General features: G+C 40.1%; 1 long non-coding RNA gene across 3 annotated transcripts in view; it reads left to right on the forward strand.

The window, feature by feature from the left end:
• The window catches only part of LOC118354188 (uncharacterized), a 285418-nt gene that overhangs the window by 240562 nt on the left and 26249 nt on the right, over positions 1-18607 (forward strand). For 2 of the 3 annotated variants that reach the window (XR_004814213.2, XR_007401522.1), the window contains exons 2-4: positions 3252-3320; positions 3450-3565; positions 17660-17735. This is a non-coding gene — a long non-coding RNA (uncharacterized LOC118354188). The remainder of the gene's footprint in view (positions 1-3251; positions 3321-3449; positions 3566-17659; positions 17736-18607) is intronic. The other variant, XR_004814214.2, reaches the window with a different exon arrangement.

Genomic DNA, 18607 nt, shown 5'->3' on the forward strand with positions numbered 1-18607 from the left:
TAAAAAAATAAATAAAGGATGAGCAGGAGTCTCCCAAATGAAAGAGGTGTGGAAGGATATCCCAGGCCTAGGACTGAGATCCTCTAGTTCCCACAGGGCTTAGCCAGTAGGTGAGATGATCTGCAGGGAAGTCTGAGGGAGAAGAATTAGGGCACTTTGATCCTGGGAATGGGCTCTTAGGTGTGCTTGAGGTGGAGACAGTGATTTGATGGATTGCGTCACTGATTTATAGCTGTTTCATAGACCATTTTTATTTCTTTCAACTAGACCTTATACCTACAAGACAGTCAAAAACAGAACTTGCAATGGGAATATGCAAGAAAGAAAATTCCTTAAAATTTGAAGCCAAAGGAAAGCTTATCACAGAAGGGATAAGTCTATAGAATTCTATGGAGTGATCATAAGAAGGGGGAAGGGCAGAAAGGGGTGGCGTCTTTTGGCAAGGGCAAAGCATGGGGATGGGAGCAAGGTCTGCATATTCTAGGATCTTCAGGGTCAGTGTGGCTGAGGCAAAGCACCAGAGGAAAGGCAGTGGCCATGGATGAGGTCTGGGAGAAAGGTTTGCTCCAGGCTCTTGAAAGGCCTCTGATGCTCTGCTGCAGTATAGACTTAATCCCGTTGACATTGGTGAATCCTGGTTATTTTATGCTGAGCAGTGACAGGGTCGTTTTTCCTTTCTGAAAGGTAATTCTGAACGTATGTATATTTTCTTTCTCCAACAGAATTGTAAGCTTGCTGTCAATAGGGATCATATCTTGGCTATTTTTTGTTTTTCTTTTTTTTTTTGCTATCACCTCTAGTGCTTAGCAAAGCAAGAGCAAGGGACACATGTTGAGATGTCCATAGTTAATGGATTCACTAATTATTTGAGCCATACAAACCCATACTCAAGTCAATGTTGTAATACAGATATTATATCCTATGTGGTGCCTGATACTCAGAGATCTCAGGCAATCTTCCACTATGCTTCTTCATGTAACATGCACGCAAATCACCTGGGGATCTTGTTCAATGAGGATTCTGATTTATTATGTCTTTGGTGGGGCCTGAGATTTTGCATTTCTAACAACCTTCCAGATGCTGTCGTGCTGCTGCTGATTTAGATTTCTACCTTTTGAGGGGTAAGGAACTTGAGATGCGCCTACATTATTTGGAAGAGTTATAGTGGGAAGGTCATCTGTGAACTGTAGAATGTTCTATTGAGATTATGGAAGTGAAGAAGCCTTATCTGGAGAGGATAAGACTCCAGAGAGCTCCCTTGGGACTAGTTTTGAAGGTAACCACATGTCTTTGAGGCCCCAGGGGTAGATATTGATGTTATTTGCCTTTAAAGCAGCTTCTTGTGCTGCTGCCAGTTTCTTCCTTGCTCTGCTAGAATTGAGTTCCAAAGAAAATCCATTAGTAACAGTGGAGTTGATAATAGAACAGCAGATTAAGTCAGAGGGCTCTACAAACAGCATGCTATCAGCGTGTAATTTGTTTAGGTCCACGTAGAATAGTTTTTTTCTCAGGAATTTTCAAGTTTGAAATTTGATTATGGGCCACTTAATAAGTTCTTGATATTTTCCTCTTCTTTTCCTCTGTGAAAACAATACTCGTGGCCATATAATGGTAAATTGGAAGTCCCTCAGGCCTCATCAACTGGTAAGCATCAAGATGGCCGCATTGGAAAGGCTAAGTCTGGCCGCTTGGTGCTGCTTATCAGTGTGAACAGGGGCTTAGTCTTCATTTCGATGTTTCCTGACCTTTCTTTTGGCTCTCAGAGCAGCCTTAGGCCACATCTCCTACTGTCCCAGTATTAATGTGCGTTGTTACCTGCACTTGCATCTTTTGGCCATGGACCCACCACAGCTGCTCCATCTGAGATTGCTCCTCACGACACTACCAGTCTCTGTTGTTTCCACTCCATGCATGGGTACAGCCATTGCTCACTTGGACCAAAGTTTGGAGATAGTCCAGGGTAGCAGCGGAATTAGCTTTGGAGACAGAATGTTGCATATAAGCTGTGTGATTTGCGCACATTCTCTAACCACACTAAACCTTAGATTTCTTAACTGTAAAATGAAGTTAACTGCAGTTCTGTAATCTCAGGATTGTTGAGATAATAAGGTAATCCACCTAAGCTCCTAACTCTTCATTCTTGGCTTGATAAACATTGACCATTATCCTCACTGCTTTTCACTATCATCCATGGTCCCGGTCTGGATGAGCTTCATTTTTCTTTGGATACAGCTGAGACTAGTTAGTTAACAAGTTTTCATGACATGGCTGATGGCTCTGGGATAAGAGATGGGGATTAAATCAGGGGGAAATACACTGCTGTTTGATGTGGAGACACTCAGGCATGATAGACCCAAGTGCGTTCTCCTGGGGTCCCTCTCAGGGGTCTCGTGGCATCTCCAGGACTATCTTTGTCTTTGAACTTATCTAGACTTCATGGAGTCCAGGCTCAGAGATGAATTTTGTCATCCTGGGCTCCATTTCTTTTTCCAGCATCAACTCTTTTTTGAGGTTACTGACAGTAGGAATCTCCACTCTCTAGAAAGAGAGTCTTTATCCTACTCTGGCATGTCACCTGACCTTGAAAGGAAGGCCAATGCCTCTTTGCCCCTCCCAGTCTTGCCCCAGGGTTCACGATGTTTCTTTCATGCAGAGGACAATTGAACTCTTAAATCATACTTAATCTCTATTCAGGCCCACAGGAGAGATTATCTCTTATAATAATAATAGTAGCAACAAAAACTAACTTTTCTCTTCTTTTCCTTGCCCCACTGCCTCTAAAATAATCTTTCTTAAACATGCTTCTTATTATTCCACTTTCTGCTTAAAGCCATTGTGACCTTCCTGGGACTAAGGTGACGGAAATTTATGTTACCATAAGCAGTTCTTTATATGTGCTGGTCTTTTGTCCTGAGACGCTCTTTGTTTCTTTGTTTTCTCAGAGAACGCCCATTCAGCCATCATGGCCTGGCTCAAATCTGACTTCCTCTGTGAATTCTTCCTGGAATCTGGCTGTGTCCCCTATCCCAGACATCACCCAGGATCCCTCCTCCAGGCCCCCTTGACACTCTACACCTTATCCCATCACATGGCAACATATGATAATTCACTTCCAGTTTTGCCTCCCCAGTGTCAAGGGCAGCTCCAGGAGGCAGTCTCCAGTCACAGGAGCAGCAGTGAAGGAACTAATGCTTACCTCACATTTTACTGGATTGTTTTTTGTCTGCTGTCTCTTCTGATCCTTCCTATAGGTCTGTGAGATAAGTAGGACGTACTACTGTGATCTCTGCTTTATATGTGAGAAAAGGAGTCTCCAACAGGTAAGTGACTAGTCCCTGGTCACCCACATCAGCTGATTGAGGGAAGCAGGAAGTAAACTCAGAGTGGGTTCTTTGGTCTGGAATTCCAGTGTCCCTATTCACTCCTTTTTATTGCTTCCATTTTGACAGAAACTAAGCCCTGGTAGGAAAGGGTCTCAAGGAAGACAAGGCATGGGACCAAGGAAGACTGAGGGAGGCAGTGACCTGCTGAGCAACCAGAGCTGCAGGATCACTGGGCCTCACAGGTAAGGCTGTTGGGTATGATAAGAACCATGGGGTGTACTCTTGGCTGACTTTAGGACTTGAGGGAAGATGCTCTTTGATTAAGACAAGTGGGATTGGATATAAGAGAAACACCATGAAAATGAGTTTTATGCAAAACCAGATCACACTCAAAATCTGGTCTCAGGCACCACCTCGCAGAGTGTCATTCCTTTTCAGCAGCCCTCTGGATGGCTCTAAGTAATGACAGATTAATTTTATAAAGGTCTTGAACTGCTGCTAAGACTCCTTTTTAAACCTGAAGGCAAAACAAACAAACATGAAGTCCTACAGAGCCGAGAATAAGCTCCAAGGGAGAGTGAGAGCATTGGAAATAGTTACTGGGATGAAGAAGGGGATCATGATGTACCTTGTTTCAAACCCCACCAGCATTGTCAACTCACCCACCTGCAAATCCTGTGGGCAGTCTGAGCTCGGCTGGGGGTACTAGGGGGCGTTGCAGGGAAGATGCCAGGATGGGAGGGCTCAGAGCTATTTCAGACTCAAGGCTAACATTCACGGAGACCTTGAGTTACGTCATGAAAACTGTCTGGACTTTAGGCCCCCTTATGCCAAATGCGGTTTCCAGAAAAAGGATCCACTGCATATTTGGAAGCCCATCAACCAAAAGTTGTCTCGTCACTTTCGTGCATGAGATCTTTTCATTTGTGAAGAGTATATTATTTTGCTTAATTATGGGCTTAGAAGAGATGGCATAGAGCAGTGGAAAAAGCATGAGCTGGGAGTCAGAGCGACCTGGGTCTGAATCATGGCTCTGCCATCCGCGAGCTGTGGGGCCTTGGCTGGGTGGGCCTCAGTCTCCTTGAACATGAATGGAGAATAATCTTGTAATAATGACCTATATTGTTGGGCAGTTGTTAGGACTCGATTGTTAATGCATGTCAAGAACCTTGTCTTATTCTGCTATTCAGATATTTAATAATCAGTAACTAGTATTAACAAAATGTCTGACTTTTAACATGATAACATTTGGTAAATGAAATTTCATGTTCACTGCAGAAATATATATGTAGTTATATGTTATGTATAATCTTTTTTTGCAGGGAAATATACTGTTGATTTTAAATTTCCATTTCCCAGTGGAAATTGCTGTTATTCCATATCAAAACACCTCCCCAGGCTCATTTTCCTTCTTAGATGGAGCCTCACTGTACCCTACTGGTCCTGATTTTCAGCACCTTGACAAATGGTTTTTAAATACTTACAGTATATCTGTAATCATTTATGCCATGATTAATTATTCTTTTCTTAAGGAAAAGTGCATCCATAAAGGAGATAGGATTATCTCTATCAGTCACTCACTGCCTAAGACTTAAGTTATCATCTCCAGTATGGCGATAATATTTAACCCATGTATCTTACAAAGGTGTTTTTTTTCCCCACTGGAAAAAAAAATCAGATAAGATCATAAGTGGGGAAGAATTTTCTACGTTATAAGTAGATATGTAAATTCGAGTTGTGACGTAATTTTTGCTATAGATCATTTACAGCAGATAGGAAATTTCTTTGTGCTCTGGCCACCTGCCTGGGAGTCACCTTGAGGTTACTTAGAGACTTTCTCCACCACCGGATGTTAGGAGATTGGGCAACTTGCTTGAGTAATTTTCTCCTCTGACTCACGTTCCTTGCGGTCCCCATAGTGACCTGTGTACTACCCAGGGGCTATTAAGGAATAGCCCCAAACTTTCAGCTTAGTCTTTTTTTACACAACTTCTAGTACTACCTACCTCAGTGGCCACAGAACAAATCTGTGCAGCTGTTGAATTTGGGTTTGTTGAAATATGAGTACACACTGTTGGAAGGACATAGAGTCTCCACTCTAATGAAACTCTTTCTGTGGATACCAATCTCTCCACAAGGCCCAGTTGGGGTAGAAGAGCATAGTTAATACATAGCATGAATACTAACACGTCATCCAGAGATAAATTTTAGGTATACTTGACCATCTTTCTTTCCTTACTTTCTCTGTGTCTGCTTTCTCTCTCTCTCTCTCTCTCTCTCTCTCCCCCTCTCCCTCCCTTCTTCCCTCCCTCCCTTCCTACTACACTACAACTTTTTAAATCCCTTCTGTTTCCTACTTCCTTTTTACTACACTCTTTCCCAGTCAGTAGACCCACCATGGCATTCCCAGGTATAAGTCATTACTTTTGTTACATGTACTCAGAGTGCAACAGTTGTAGAGATCTAGTCCAGGTCTGAGATTCTAATCCCTTGCTCTGTATTATAATTACCTGAAGGACTAAAAGATACTGATGTCTGGGTGTCAGTTAATATCTCAGGGAGGAGGGGGGGAGCTGGACCCTGAGGCTGAAGCTTTTAAAAAGCTTCCAGAAAGATTCTAACGCGAATTCAGCCTACACTGGTTGAAGATATTTGGAGAATGAAGATATGACAAAATGATTCTAAAAATAAACTAAAATAAGATTTATGGCTCAAAGAGCTGCAATCATGTGGTTTGGCCACACTTGCTTGTTTTCTGTCCATCAAATAACAAGTATTTTTTGAGAACCACAGAAAGAGCGGTTGGTTATGTCCAGTCAGAGCTTCTAGATGAGTTTCAAAGATAAGGCATGTGCCTCACTAAACCCTTTTATATACATTATGTCATTCAACCTTCTCAGCAAAGCTAGGAGGCCTTTTTATTCCTCCCAGTTTACAAATGAAGAATCAGAGGCACCAAGGGATTGCTTAAATAGCTCAAGTTTTGACCACTAGTTAGAAGTGGAGCCAAGAGGTATGAATATAGGCATTCTGCAGTCTTCCTTTTAATTATCATGTGATATACCTCCTCTCTACATTGAGAGATAAGATGAAAACACAGACATTTACTGGAGCAGTGGTTCTCAACCTTGGGTGCACTTTAGAGTCAGTGGGAGAGCTTTGCAAAAATGTCCTTTGCTCAGGTCACACCATGGACCAATTTAACCCCCCACCAGTCTCAAGAATGGAACCAAGACATCAATATTTTTTAAAGTGTCACAGGTGACAAAATTGAAAACTACTGAACTATAGGAAAGAGAGCAAAACAAATGAGAGTCATTAGGATAAGCTTCCTAGGTAATACTTCACCTGAACTTAGTATGAGACAGAATAATGCCCTCCCCTTGCCAAAGATGTCTGTTTCCTAATCTCAGGGACTTCTGAATATGTTACATTATATGACAAAAGGGAAGTAGGGGTGTGGATACATTAAGGTTGTTAATTAGCTGATGTTAAAATGGGGAGTTAGTTTGGATTGTTCAGGTGGACCCCATGTACTCACATGGGTCCTTAACTGTGGAAAAAATAGGCAGAGGAAGGAGAACCAGAGAGGTGGTAACATGAGAAGGACTTGGCCTGATTTAGAGGGCTTTGAAGATGGAGAACAGACTTAAGGAGTACAGGTGGCCTTGAACTGGAAAAGATAAGGAAACAGATGCTACCCCAGAGCATCCAGGATGAACACAGCCTTGACAACATCTTGAGTTTAGTCTAATGAAACTCATTCTGGACTTCTGACCTCCAATACTATAAGAAAATGAATTCATATTGTTTAAACCCCTGTTCATGGTAATTTGTTTCAGCATCAATAAGAAATTAGCATAGTGTCTTAAAAAGGAAGAGTTTAGAGAAATGTGTGGTGAGTGTGAAAAATACCCATTTAACTGCAGATTTGATTTTCTGTATTTAAGTATCTATATACTGCCACACCTTACATCTCTGCCCTATACAGTGCATCTACAATGGTAGGCATCTGTAGCCTACAGTTGCATCATGATTCAAACCCAAACCTTTTGGACTCTAGAATCAGTGCTCATTCCAGTTACTTGTGTACTTTTCCTCAAGACTATTTGGCACAGTGATGGTTTTTCTGATCTCTGCTTTGAGCAAAAGGCAAGGAAGCATAATGTCACAGAGGACCTTAGAGCACAGAGAAAACAGATCCTCATTCAAGATGCTTAAAGGAACAAATCACCTCTAATTACTTGGATGTTTAAGGAAGATTGATCTGATAGTTGTGTGCAAGAAGTATTAAAGTAAATGAATGTGGGATAGACAGATCGGTTAAGAAGCTCCACAACAACCTGAGGGTTTGAATTCTGAATGGCTGTGGTAACAATGGTAGGAGAACTTGAGGAGAGGATGAATCCAGGAAACCTGGAGAAGAAAATCAACCCAAGGGAAATCACGCTACTTGAGAAGAGCAAAGGAAAAACAGTCAAAGACAGCTCCAAATTCTCAGCTGTGGCAGACTTAAAGGGTGGTTGGTAGTGCCCCTGACAGAATTGAAGGTGCTAGAAAACAGAACAAATTTGGTCTAAGTGGGATGGGATAGAACAATGACATATAATAAAGAATTTGATTGGCCTTTGTTCATGGAAGGGATACTCTAATCCTTGGACTATCCCAAGTAATAAATAATACTGTTTTTATGCTAATGAAATGGCTCAAGGTAGGCCCCTAGATAATTTTTAGAGAGTTGGGACTTTGAGCAATCTACATCTGTGGCATGGAGAAGGGCTGGAAATTGAGTTCAATCAATCATGCTCATGTAATGAAACCCCAATAAAAACTCCAGACAGTGGAGCTTTCTGGTTTGTAAACACATTATTGCTGTGCTGGGAGGGTGATGCACATCTGATTCTCCAGGGAGAGAGCACAGAAGCTCCATATCTGGGACCCTTCCAGATCTTAGCCTTAGGAGTATCCTTTATAAAAAGTATAATCATAAGTATAGTGTTTCCTGAGTTCTGAGAGTCATTCCAGCAAATCATTGAATCTGGGGGCATGGGAACCCCCCTTTTTTTGTATCTAGTCTGTCAGAAGTTTTCATGGCCTGAAGAACCCTGAGGCTTGTGGCTGTCTGGTGGCTAACTTCTGAAATGGAGGCAGTCTTGTGGAAGACTTAACCTATGAGGTCTGTGCTACCTCTGGCTTGTTACTGTCAGAATTGAATTTCTGTTCACCTACTTGGGGTGGAAACAGAATAGGTGGATACTGCATGGCATAAATGTCTGTGGGCAAAACTCAATAATTGTGTGAAACTAATTTCTCCTCAACACCAAGGCCAAAAGAAAATGCTGAGGACATTAAATACAACATTAAAATACTCACACCTTGCTTCTTAATTGACCATTCTGACTTCCCTAATGTCTTTGAGCCAGTGTGATAGAATGAAATATCGGATTCTAAAAGACAAAATGGAGTTTCTGTTATTCACTTGCAATGAAATGGTGGGCATCTAACTTATTGTCTTTGGGCCATAGCCCTTTATCTTTAAAATGGGAGTATTAAGGCCTAATTTGTAAAGCTGTTAAGAGAATGAACATAAAAAGGTAAGATATTGGCACGACAGGTATTCCGTGAATGTTACTTTCAGCTGTCCTTTAAGATTATTTCCAATTGGAATGGTTCCTTCTGAGCGAGATTTTCTTTTATACAGTTCATCAAAAGGAAGTCAAAGTGATTGATGTGGCTTCACTGAACATTCAGTGAACTATCTGACTTTGGGGGGATATGCTGACTCAACCTCTCAAATGTCAGTGGCTGTTAGAGAGTTTCATCTTAAAGAGGGTCTTACTTTAATTGAAAAATTCACAATGTCTGCTGTGCCTGTGAAGGGAAAACATCCCTACAATGCCTGCATCTACTCTCTCTATGATTTCTGCAATAGCTTGGTGCCACATTTGTCAAAACCCATCTTGCTGCAGGTGCACTGTGTCTATACTCTGTATACTCTGAACAGCACCATTCCCATTGGAATACCATAGTGGTATTCACTGACTTGCCTAGGGAGGCCCAGCATGTCTGGGGCCCAGAATAAAACCCAGGCCTGTAAATGCCTTCTTGTCCCCTCAACTGCCTCCTCCTGACTTGCCCTCTCTTCCATTTTGTGGTGAAGTGGTTACGGCTCTGAACCAAATGACCAGCATAGTTTCCTGGAGGAACGCCCATTTATCATTTCCCTCAAACAATCACACAAAATGGTTGGGTGTCATCCCTCGTGTGAATTTATGTCTTATGAAGGAATAAGTTTTTAAAAACACTTGTTTATTATGCCAAGTACTGTGATAGAAACTTATGTGGAATGACCAGATAAGCTTCTGAGGTTTTATTCTATCAATGGTGCAGACAGGAAGGCTGAGCCCCAAACCAATCACACCATTTAGGAGAAGAGACAGGATTTAAAATTAGGCGTGTCTCCTAATCCCTTTTTTCTTTTACTGAAGGTTTATTAACTCACATGGACCCACTTCTGAGAAAGACAGCTACTTATTTCTAGGTAGAATCTGCTCTTATTTTTCTTTTATTCCCGGACCCCATTTTATTTTTTCTAGAAACTTCATTATGATATTCCCTATTCTTTAAATGTGGCTTAGTCAACAGCATATTTTCAAATAATTAGGGAAAGATATAGTGCCAGCTACACCCAAGTGCCAGTCTGTTGGCTTTAAGTCTTTTTTATACCCAGTCTTAACTCCATGGTTGGGTTTAAACAAAAATTTATTCTGGAGGCTTTAGGAAAGCTTACTTCTTTTGCCATCCTCTCTTAGTAAGCAAATCCTGGATGCTTTCCTTGCCACGAGTGCTTAATGGCAGAGTACATCTTGTCACCATCCAAGGCAGATCCTTTTGAGTGGCATATTCTCGTGGCTGGAGGGAAAAATCTGATCCAGATCCCACAAAAAACAGATGGAGTTTTCCATGCAAAACCATTACTCTTGGATTCCTGGCTAGTGGATTTCTGTTTTTCAAATTGTGGGTTTTTTTTTTCTTCTTCTTCTTCTTCTTGACTCTTGCTCTCTATCTCAGGAGTGATGTTTGATACCTCAAGCTTAAATCTAAAGGTGCAATTGGGGTTGGTCATTGGAAGGATGTATAAGACTTGAGATAGCTGGGACTAGATCAGGCAAATATACCCAGTCCAAACACAATATAATAATATAAATCCCAAATGAAAGAATGGTGGATGTTAGGGGAAGTCAGCTGAAGGCTGTTGGCTTCTAGTAAAATGATGATGGTGATTTGATAACTGGGTTACTGGGATATAATGAGATGATGTCTGTAATAGTCTTAAGGGTGGGACTTTGTTCCTCACAAGTTCTCAATAAATGACATTTACTGTGAGTACCAAGGTCAATGTAGAAACAATGGCAAATCAGATGAATCAGTCACTTCCTAGCTTTTGCCTTTATAAAACATTGTTTTCTAACAACCTAAATGGACCCATATCTAACAGAAAAGCATTTAATAAGTTATAGTGATTATTATTATTATTGCTGTTGATATCATTACCATAATATCAGCATCAAGGGAGACAGTTAAATTGTCAGGTGCTAAATGCAAGGATAGGCACATACATGATGGGATTAAACACACTCCAGAGAGAAAGCTGGTGGTTCCCCATCTTTGTTAGGAAAAGCATAAAGTAAAACAAGAGTCTTGATAGGACTGAGAAACTCCGAGTTCTGATAGAAGCTGTGCAACTTAATTTCTTGCAGCCTCATTTGGATTCTTAAGGATTAGATATAATGTTTTCCAAAATTGCCCAATAAGAATTCTGGCACCCGAGTCCTGACCCATGACTCAGAATCATTCTGGGAGGATGCTAGAGAATGTACATTTTGAATAAACATCCCAAGTGATCCTCATGATTAGGTTAAGTTTGGTAAACAGTAGGTTGAATTAAAGGCCACCTGCTCTAAAATTCCAAGAAAGTAAAAGTTTCCATTAAACAAACCATTTTGCCCAATCTCGATGTCAGAGTGAGAGCTATTAAGTGCAGAAATTGGGTTCTGGTGTCTGTGTGTGCTGTGTTCATGTGTATGCATGCATGTGTGCACATACATATATGCTGTGTGTTCATATCTGTGCACATGTGTGATGTGCTTGTGTGTGTATGTACGTGTGTGTATGTGTGTTAAGGGAATCACTGTAGCAATAAGATGCTTTAAAAATGCTTAAATACAAGGTTATCACTTTCCAGGATGGTTTAGGAATGGCTGGACCAAGGCAGGAGAGATGAATAGATGACCTCATGTCTTTCAGAAACCTATGATTGCATGAGAACGACACAGGTTTTATGCATGATCTGTCCTGTTTACCTCCTCTTGTCTGAAGTCAGTGAGTCATGAAAAACCAAAATTGCTATTGAAATGTCAATTTGGAAGATGTCTTTGTTTTAGTTAGAAGGATTTTTGTGGAAATATGACTTAAGCTTTTGTGTCTCAAAAGATGAGGTGGATTTCCCTGGGAAAAGACTCAAGAAAACCCAAGGAAATGGGAGACTTATTTTGTATTAAATATTTGGAAAAGGACAGAATCTCAATCCATTAGTCATAACCAAATGCCCAGTGATGGTGCTCTTCCTCTGATGACTCTCCTGGAAAGATTAATGGTTTTTACTGTGATCTTTCCTTTCCACTCTGGGCTCCCACCTGCAGTCTGGGTTGCCTACTTACCTCATGGCTGAACTATTCTAATAGTCAAACTCATCTGGTTTAATAATCTCTAACCTATTCCTGCTCCAATCCATTTTATTCACTCCCGTCAGAATAATCTTCTTAAAATTCTACTTTTGCAAACATCAAAATCTTTCTTAAAACTTTAATGGTTCCTATTGTGTTTATAGGTGAATATTATCTAATTAAGTGTTCTCAGATGGAACCTGGCAAGCATCACAGCTCCTCTAATCCACACACCTTTGTCTGACATTCAAAGACCTCTTACTTACTCTATATATTAGTCAGGGCTCCTGTTTATGAATTACAGAAACTAGCTTGGGGGAAAAGGGAAAGCCAATGATTCACAAAACTAAATAGTAGGAAGAAAATATGTGGCTAGAACCAGGGACTTGAACATCATCAGGATTCCTTGCTTGTCTCTCTTCCTTGTTCTCTCTGATAGCTTCCATTCTTTGTGGCCTCTGGCAACTTTAGCCTCACACTTCTATAGATTTCCATTGGACAGAAAAAAATTTTCTTTAAGTAATTCCAAATGCACACATCATAAGGAAGGTCTCTTACTGAATACCTTGGGGGTAGCAATAGGAAGAGTTGGGGGTACAGAAAGAGAGGCAGTTATTGTCAGGCTCCATTGGAACTATGTGGTTGAATTGGGGGTGGGATGGGAGACAGCAGTTCCCTAAAGAAAGGAGGTGTTACCAGACTAAACTGAAGAGTTCTGTGTAGATGAGCAGTTAATTTTACAGCCCACTGGATGCTACCAATAAACTAATTTGAGCTTATTTTATAGTACACTTTGAATTTTTAGGTAAACTACATGAGTCTAGACAATGTTTCCTCAACATGTTATGTACATTTTAGCCTGTATGGCTTTTCTAATACAATTCCTTATGTCTATATCCCACCTCATTCTCTATGCCTAGATGTGCCTACAGGACTAAGTTGAAGTTATTGCTTCTTGGTCTGCCCTGGGCTTCAGAGATGACATTTGATGAATGTGCCATGTTTATGCAATTCAATTGGTACTAAGTATATCCTGTCTGGTATTAGCAATTACTCTCTCATATATAGATCCTGTCTCTCCAACTCGATTCTAGCCATCTTCAGGACAGATGTATTTAAACTCAGTGGCAGAGATCATTGCTGCTGCTTAATATCACTGTTAAATCCCTGTTTTATAGTTTCCTAGATTTGAGGAGAGATAAATTTGGAAAATAACAGCAAGAAAGTCAAAGAATTAGAGCATATGGTTGTATTCAATATCAACAATCATAATTATATTTATTGAACTGATAGCAGCTGCTGTTTTGAACTTTGATCAAGAGAAGAGAATAGTAAAAGTTTATCTCTCAGATTGAGTTTGGACATCTGTTTAGGAAACATCTCCAACGATGCTAAACATTTGAAAAGGAGCTACTCCTAGGGCTATTGGTCTCTGCATTGGCAAAATGCATAGAGTTCTCTGTTCTAGGGCTCTCCCTTTCCCTCACACCTATTTCTGCACCTGAGCACTGAGCATAAACACCACTGTATTTGACAGAGATAGTTTCACAAATAGTAAATTAGAACAACCCAAGACTATGCTCCTGGGAGTAATGATAGTTTGCCACTATATCTCTTGCTTAGAACTGGTATAAAGTGCACTGTACTGAGTACTACAATTTGGCACACAAAAATATTATTTTCAGTGGATTAACAAATTAGATTTTCAGTATATGAATAAAATACTAAAGATGGTCTATTGAATAAGAGGCTTAACAAAATAGAATAGAAAACCATGATTAGTAAGTAAAAACTTCCTGGAATATTTTACATGACTGGTCTAGAATCAGGATTTCAAAACCATTTCTTGGTCTGTATTCTTTAGTCCATAATACCAACCCATCAAAAATACTTTACAACTGTGTAAGGTTCTGGATCAACAAGAGGATACAGTTGATCTGGATTAAATGAGGATAGTTTGAACTCCCATCTGATCTTTCACATCAAGTTTTTAAACAGCAGAATTGACCAGGTTCTAACTTCTTCCTGCGAAGAATGCAGAGAGCTAGAATTGGTGATGTTCTCAATCTTACAAATAACCAAACTAAATTCAACTTTGTGACTTAAAAAAATCAATTGGACGTACACCACCAAGAGTGAACCCTAATGTAAACTGTGGACTTTGAGTGATAATGATGTGTCCAGGTAGGTTCATCAGTTATAACAAATGCACTGCTGTGGTAAATGATGTTGAGAGTAAAGGAAGCTATGCATGTGCAAGGGCAGGAAGTATGTGAGAAATCTCTGTACCTTCCTTTTAATTCTTCTGTGAACTTAAAACTTCTCTTAAAAAATAGTCTTAATTTAAAGCAAACAAACAAGCACTCATTAGACCCCTGAGGTCACAGAACAAAAAACTGGCCCAAAATCTGAAAAGAGAAAGTGATTCCAGGGAGAGAGGACATATGAATATGTGCTTACTTGGAGCAGATGCAATGGGACACAAATAAGAAGAGCTCACTAGGATAGCTGAAAAGTTGATGAAGGCTATGTGTGGGCTGGTGGAATAGTGTAGAACTGGGTGCTGCAGAAACTGGAGGAGTCGGCACACTTTTTGTTGCTTTGCAACCTTGGCAGCTTCTCAGGTGAAATCTGAAATTGGTCCCCATATACAGAGGGCAAGGAAAGACTAAAGAAAGACCACTCTAGGTGGTAGATAGCAGGCTTAATAAGCAAGGGAATTATATACAAGGCTAGTCTTGGGCAGCTACAAGATGAGTAGATCTCTACACCTGCGCATCAGATTCTTAAAGTTTAGGAGACCTGACTGGGGTTCTGTTATGTATTCAGTCCCTATAGTCCCATTGACACATTGCTTTCTTGGGGCCACATCCTAGAAATGGCCTCCACTGTGGGAATGGTGGGAAGAATTTACATTTCAAGGACAGGGATTAAGTGAGGAGCCTCTAATTGCCTTTGTCCAACTAACAGGTCAACCAGAGCAGGTCCACTTGATGACTTCCTCCAACACTTTTGCAGGCTCTTTCTCCATGAATCCCATTGAGTATTCACAGAATAGGTAGGGAAGAACCACAGGATCTTGGAGGGAGGGGCAGTAGCCCTGTAGGGAGATGGGTAAGACCCCTCACCCATAAGAATAAAAATATTAATATAGCAGGGGAAAGGGAAAACCCACTAGCTCTAGAACATTGGTGAACACTCATTACAACTGAAGAAAAGGAACAGAAGGTGAGAAAAAGTCTAGTCTTGGGACAAGGTCAGGATTAAGTGCTGAACGCACAACTGGCAGACTTCAAATGACAGTAACAGCAAGATGCTACTGGGAAAGGAATGGGAAAGGAACAAGAATATGCAGATAGAAGCTTTTGAGGAACAGCTCATGGGGAAGATCTAAAACTCAAACAGGCATTGCTCTGATACACATCCACCACCCTAGAAACAAGCTATCTATAGGAATTTGAAACCCCTGATGTACTGAGTATAACCATTGCAAGAAGAAAGGAAAAGAAGAAGAAAAGAAATTAATTGACAAGATAAGTGAATTACTAACTGGATTAATGCAAAACCTTCCTTTATAATTCTAGCAGAAGGAAAAGCATGCCCATATCCAGGTATATAAACTATTTTCCCCAGTTTCTACTGATCTACACAACATATTTGACTTTTAACAAAAAAATGATAAGACATAGAAAAAGGCAAGGAAAGCTAGTATACTCCCATGTAATAGAGTAATCATCAGAAATAATTTTCAGCTTTACTATAAAGTACAAGTAATTAAGACAGTATATTAGGTGAAAGGATAGATTTACAAATAAATGGAATAGAATAGAGAATCTGGGAGTGACTCACACAATATAATCATCTGATTTTTAACACAGATTCAAAGGCATTTAAGTGGAAAAATGCTAGTCTTTTCAATAAATCATGTTGGAACAGAAGGAGGATCATATGTAAAGAAGGTGGCAGATGGGGGGGGCTTCAATACATATCTCACATCTTATATAGAAATTAACTCAGCTAAAGGGCTAGTATCTAAGATCTATAAAGTACTTATCAAACCTAACACCCAGAAAATAAATAATCCACTCAAGAAATAGGCAGAAGACATGAACACACATTTCTCTAAGGAAAACATGAAAATGGTCAACAGAAACATGAAAAATGCTCAACATCACTTGTCATCAGGGAAATACAAATCAAAACTACTATGAGATAACACTTTACACCAGTGAGAATGGCTAAAATTAATAAGTCAGAAAACAACAAATGTTGGTGAGGATGTGGAGAAAATGGAACCCTCTTACACTGTCGGTGGGAATGCAAGCTGGTGCATCCACTCTGGAAAACAGAGTGGAGTTTCCTCAAGAAGTTAAAAATAGACCTACCCTATAACCCAGCAATTGCACTAGTAGGTATTTACCACAAAGATACAAATGTAGTGATATGAAGGGGCACCTGCACTCTAATGTTTATAGCAGCAATGTCCACAATAGCCAAATTTTGGAAAGAACCCAGATGTCCATCAACAGATGAATGGATAAAGAAGATATATATGTACATCATGGAATATTATTCAGCCATCAAAGAGGATGAAATCTTACCATTTACATCAACATGGATGGAACTGGGGAGTAATAACGCTGAGCAAAATAAGTCAATCAGAGAAAGACAATTATATGCTTTCACTCGTATAAGGAATATAAGAAATAGAGCAGAGGATAATAGGGGAAGGGAGGAAAAACTGAATGGGAGGAAATAAGAGAGGGAGACAAATGATGAAAGACTCTTGACTCTAGAAAACAAACAGGGTTGCTGGAGGGAAGGTGGATGAGGGGATGGGGTAACTGGGTGATGGGAATTAAGAAGGGCACGTGATATGATGAGCTTTGGGTGTTACAAGCAACAGATGAATTACTGAACTCTACATCTGAAACTAATGACGTACTATATGTTGGCTAATTGAATTTAAATTAAAAAATAATTCAGTTACAAAGGTTAATATCAACAGTAATTAGTCTTGCTGATATCACTGGCCCCTGATATGATATGATATATGAGAAGGGCCATTCATTACCCACATGATATTCTCCAGATCCCTAACATCAGTCCATTCATGAGAAAACATCAGAAAGACTGAAATTGAGTCATACTTTACAAAATAGCTCACTAGGGATACTTTACACTGTCTTTTCAGTGATTCTATAAATCTGATGTTGTTTTAAAATTAAGTTTTAGAAAAAGAGAAATGGATGTGAAGTCACCTGCCATATTTCCCTTGGAGGAGAAGGTTGAGGTAGAGTGAACCCAAAGCAACAACCAGGAAAGCCAAAGAAATTGGCATTTCAGTGATTTATACTTGATGCCATTAACTTTCAAATGTTTCTCAAGCCTACCCGGTGTGAGTAGGTCATTTTATTTTCTGTTAATAGGAACTCTGATGGAAGCACTAGAGCTTCTGAAGGAGAAACACAGGCTTCTTGTTAACTCTTGTTCAGCTGCTTATACCTTCAACACTTAATTCCTACAATTGTTTTCACTTCAAGTGATGTTGGGATTCTGATTCTCTGAGTTTGAGCCTCTTGACTTCATTTCTGCTTTTTATTTCCCCAGATTTATGTGTTTCTCTGGTGTTTACCTGGATCTGCCCTTCTGTCAAAGTGGTCATAACTGATGTGATTTTACAAAGGTAGGGCTGATCAGCAACAACATTATACTGTAAGTCATGGTTTTGACGTTTGTAACCCACAAAATGATGAGATGGAATCAACCATGCTCACAGTGACATCCCCTTTTCGGGAACTGAAAAAGACAGACCTGCACTGGCCATTTCTTTACACCAGTCCCATTCTAGGACAACCAGAGTCTCTATCCCAGGAGTTTGATTTTGGGCCTACCAGGATGATTTCCTCATCTCAAGATCCTTAATTACATCTTATAAAGACCTTTTTTTTTTCTTTTTAAAATTTGATTTATTTATTCATGAGAGATATATAGAGAGAGGCAGAGGGAGAAGCAGGCTCCATGCAGGGAGCCCAACATGGGCCTCGATTCCAGGACTCCAGGATCATGCCCTGGGCTGAAGGCCGGTGCTAAACTGCTGAGCCACCCGGGAATCCCCAGACCCTTTTCTAAATAAAGTAACAAAGGCTCTGGAGGTTATGATGTGAAGATATTTTTGGAGAGCACCATCATTCAACCCAATATCCCACCCTTCCAATTATTCTGTTAAACTAAGTAGTACCAGTTTCCCTTACTTGTGATTAAGAAAACCTAGTTTGAAAAAAAAAAAAAAAAAAGAAAACCTAGTTTGGTGTCTCAGTGCTAGCCATGGCAGTTGTAAGTGGTTTGCACCACCTATATGCTACTCTTGACTTCAGAAATTCTCTAATTTCAATGTGGTAAGTTTCTTTGGAACTTATTGAAAATACAAGTTTCTGTCCTCTTCCCCAGCTTCTCAATAAATCGGTCCAGGAATCTGCATTTTTAACAATTTTCAGGTGGTCCTGATGATAAAAGAACAAGGAAAATTGTGACAGCTCAGACCCATTAGTGTCCCAT

This window comes from Canis lupus, chromosome 13, assembly GCF_003254725.2.
Source record: "Canis lupus dingo isolate Sandy chromosome 13, ASM325472v2, whole genome shotgun sequence".
Classification (NCBI taxonomy): Eukaryota; Metazoa; Chordata; class Mammalia; order Carnivora; family Canidae; genus Canis; species Canis lupus.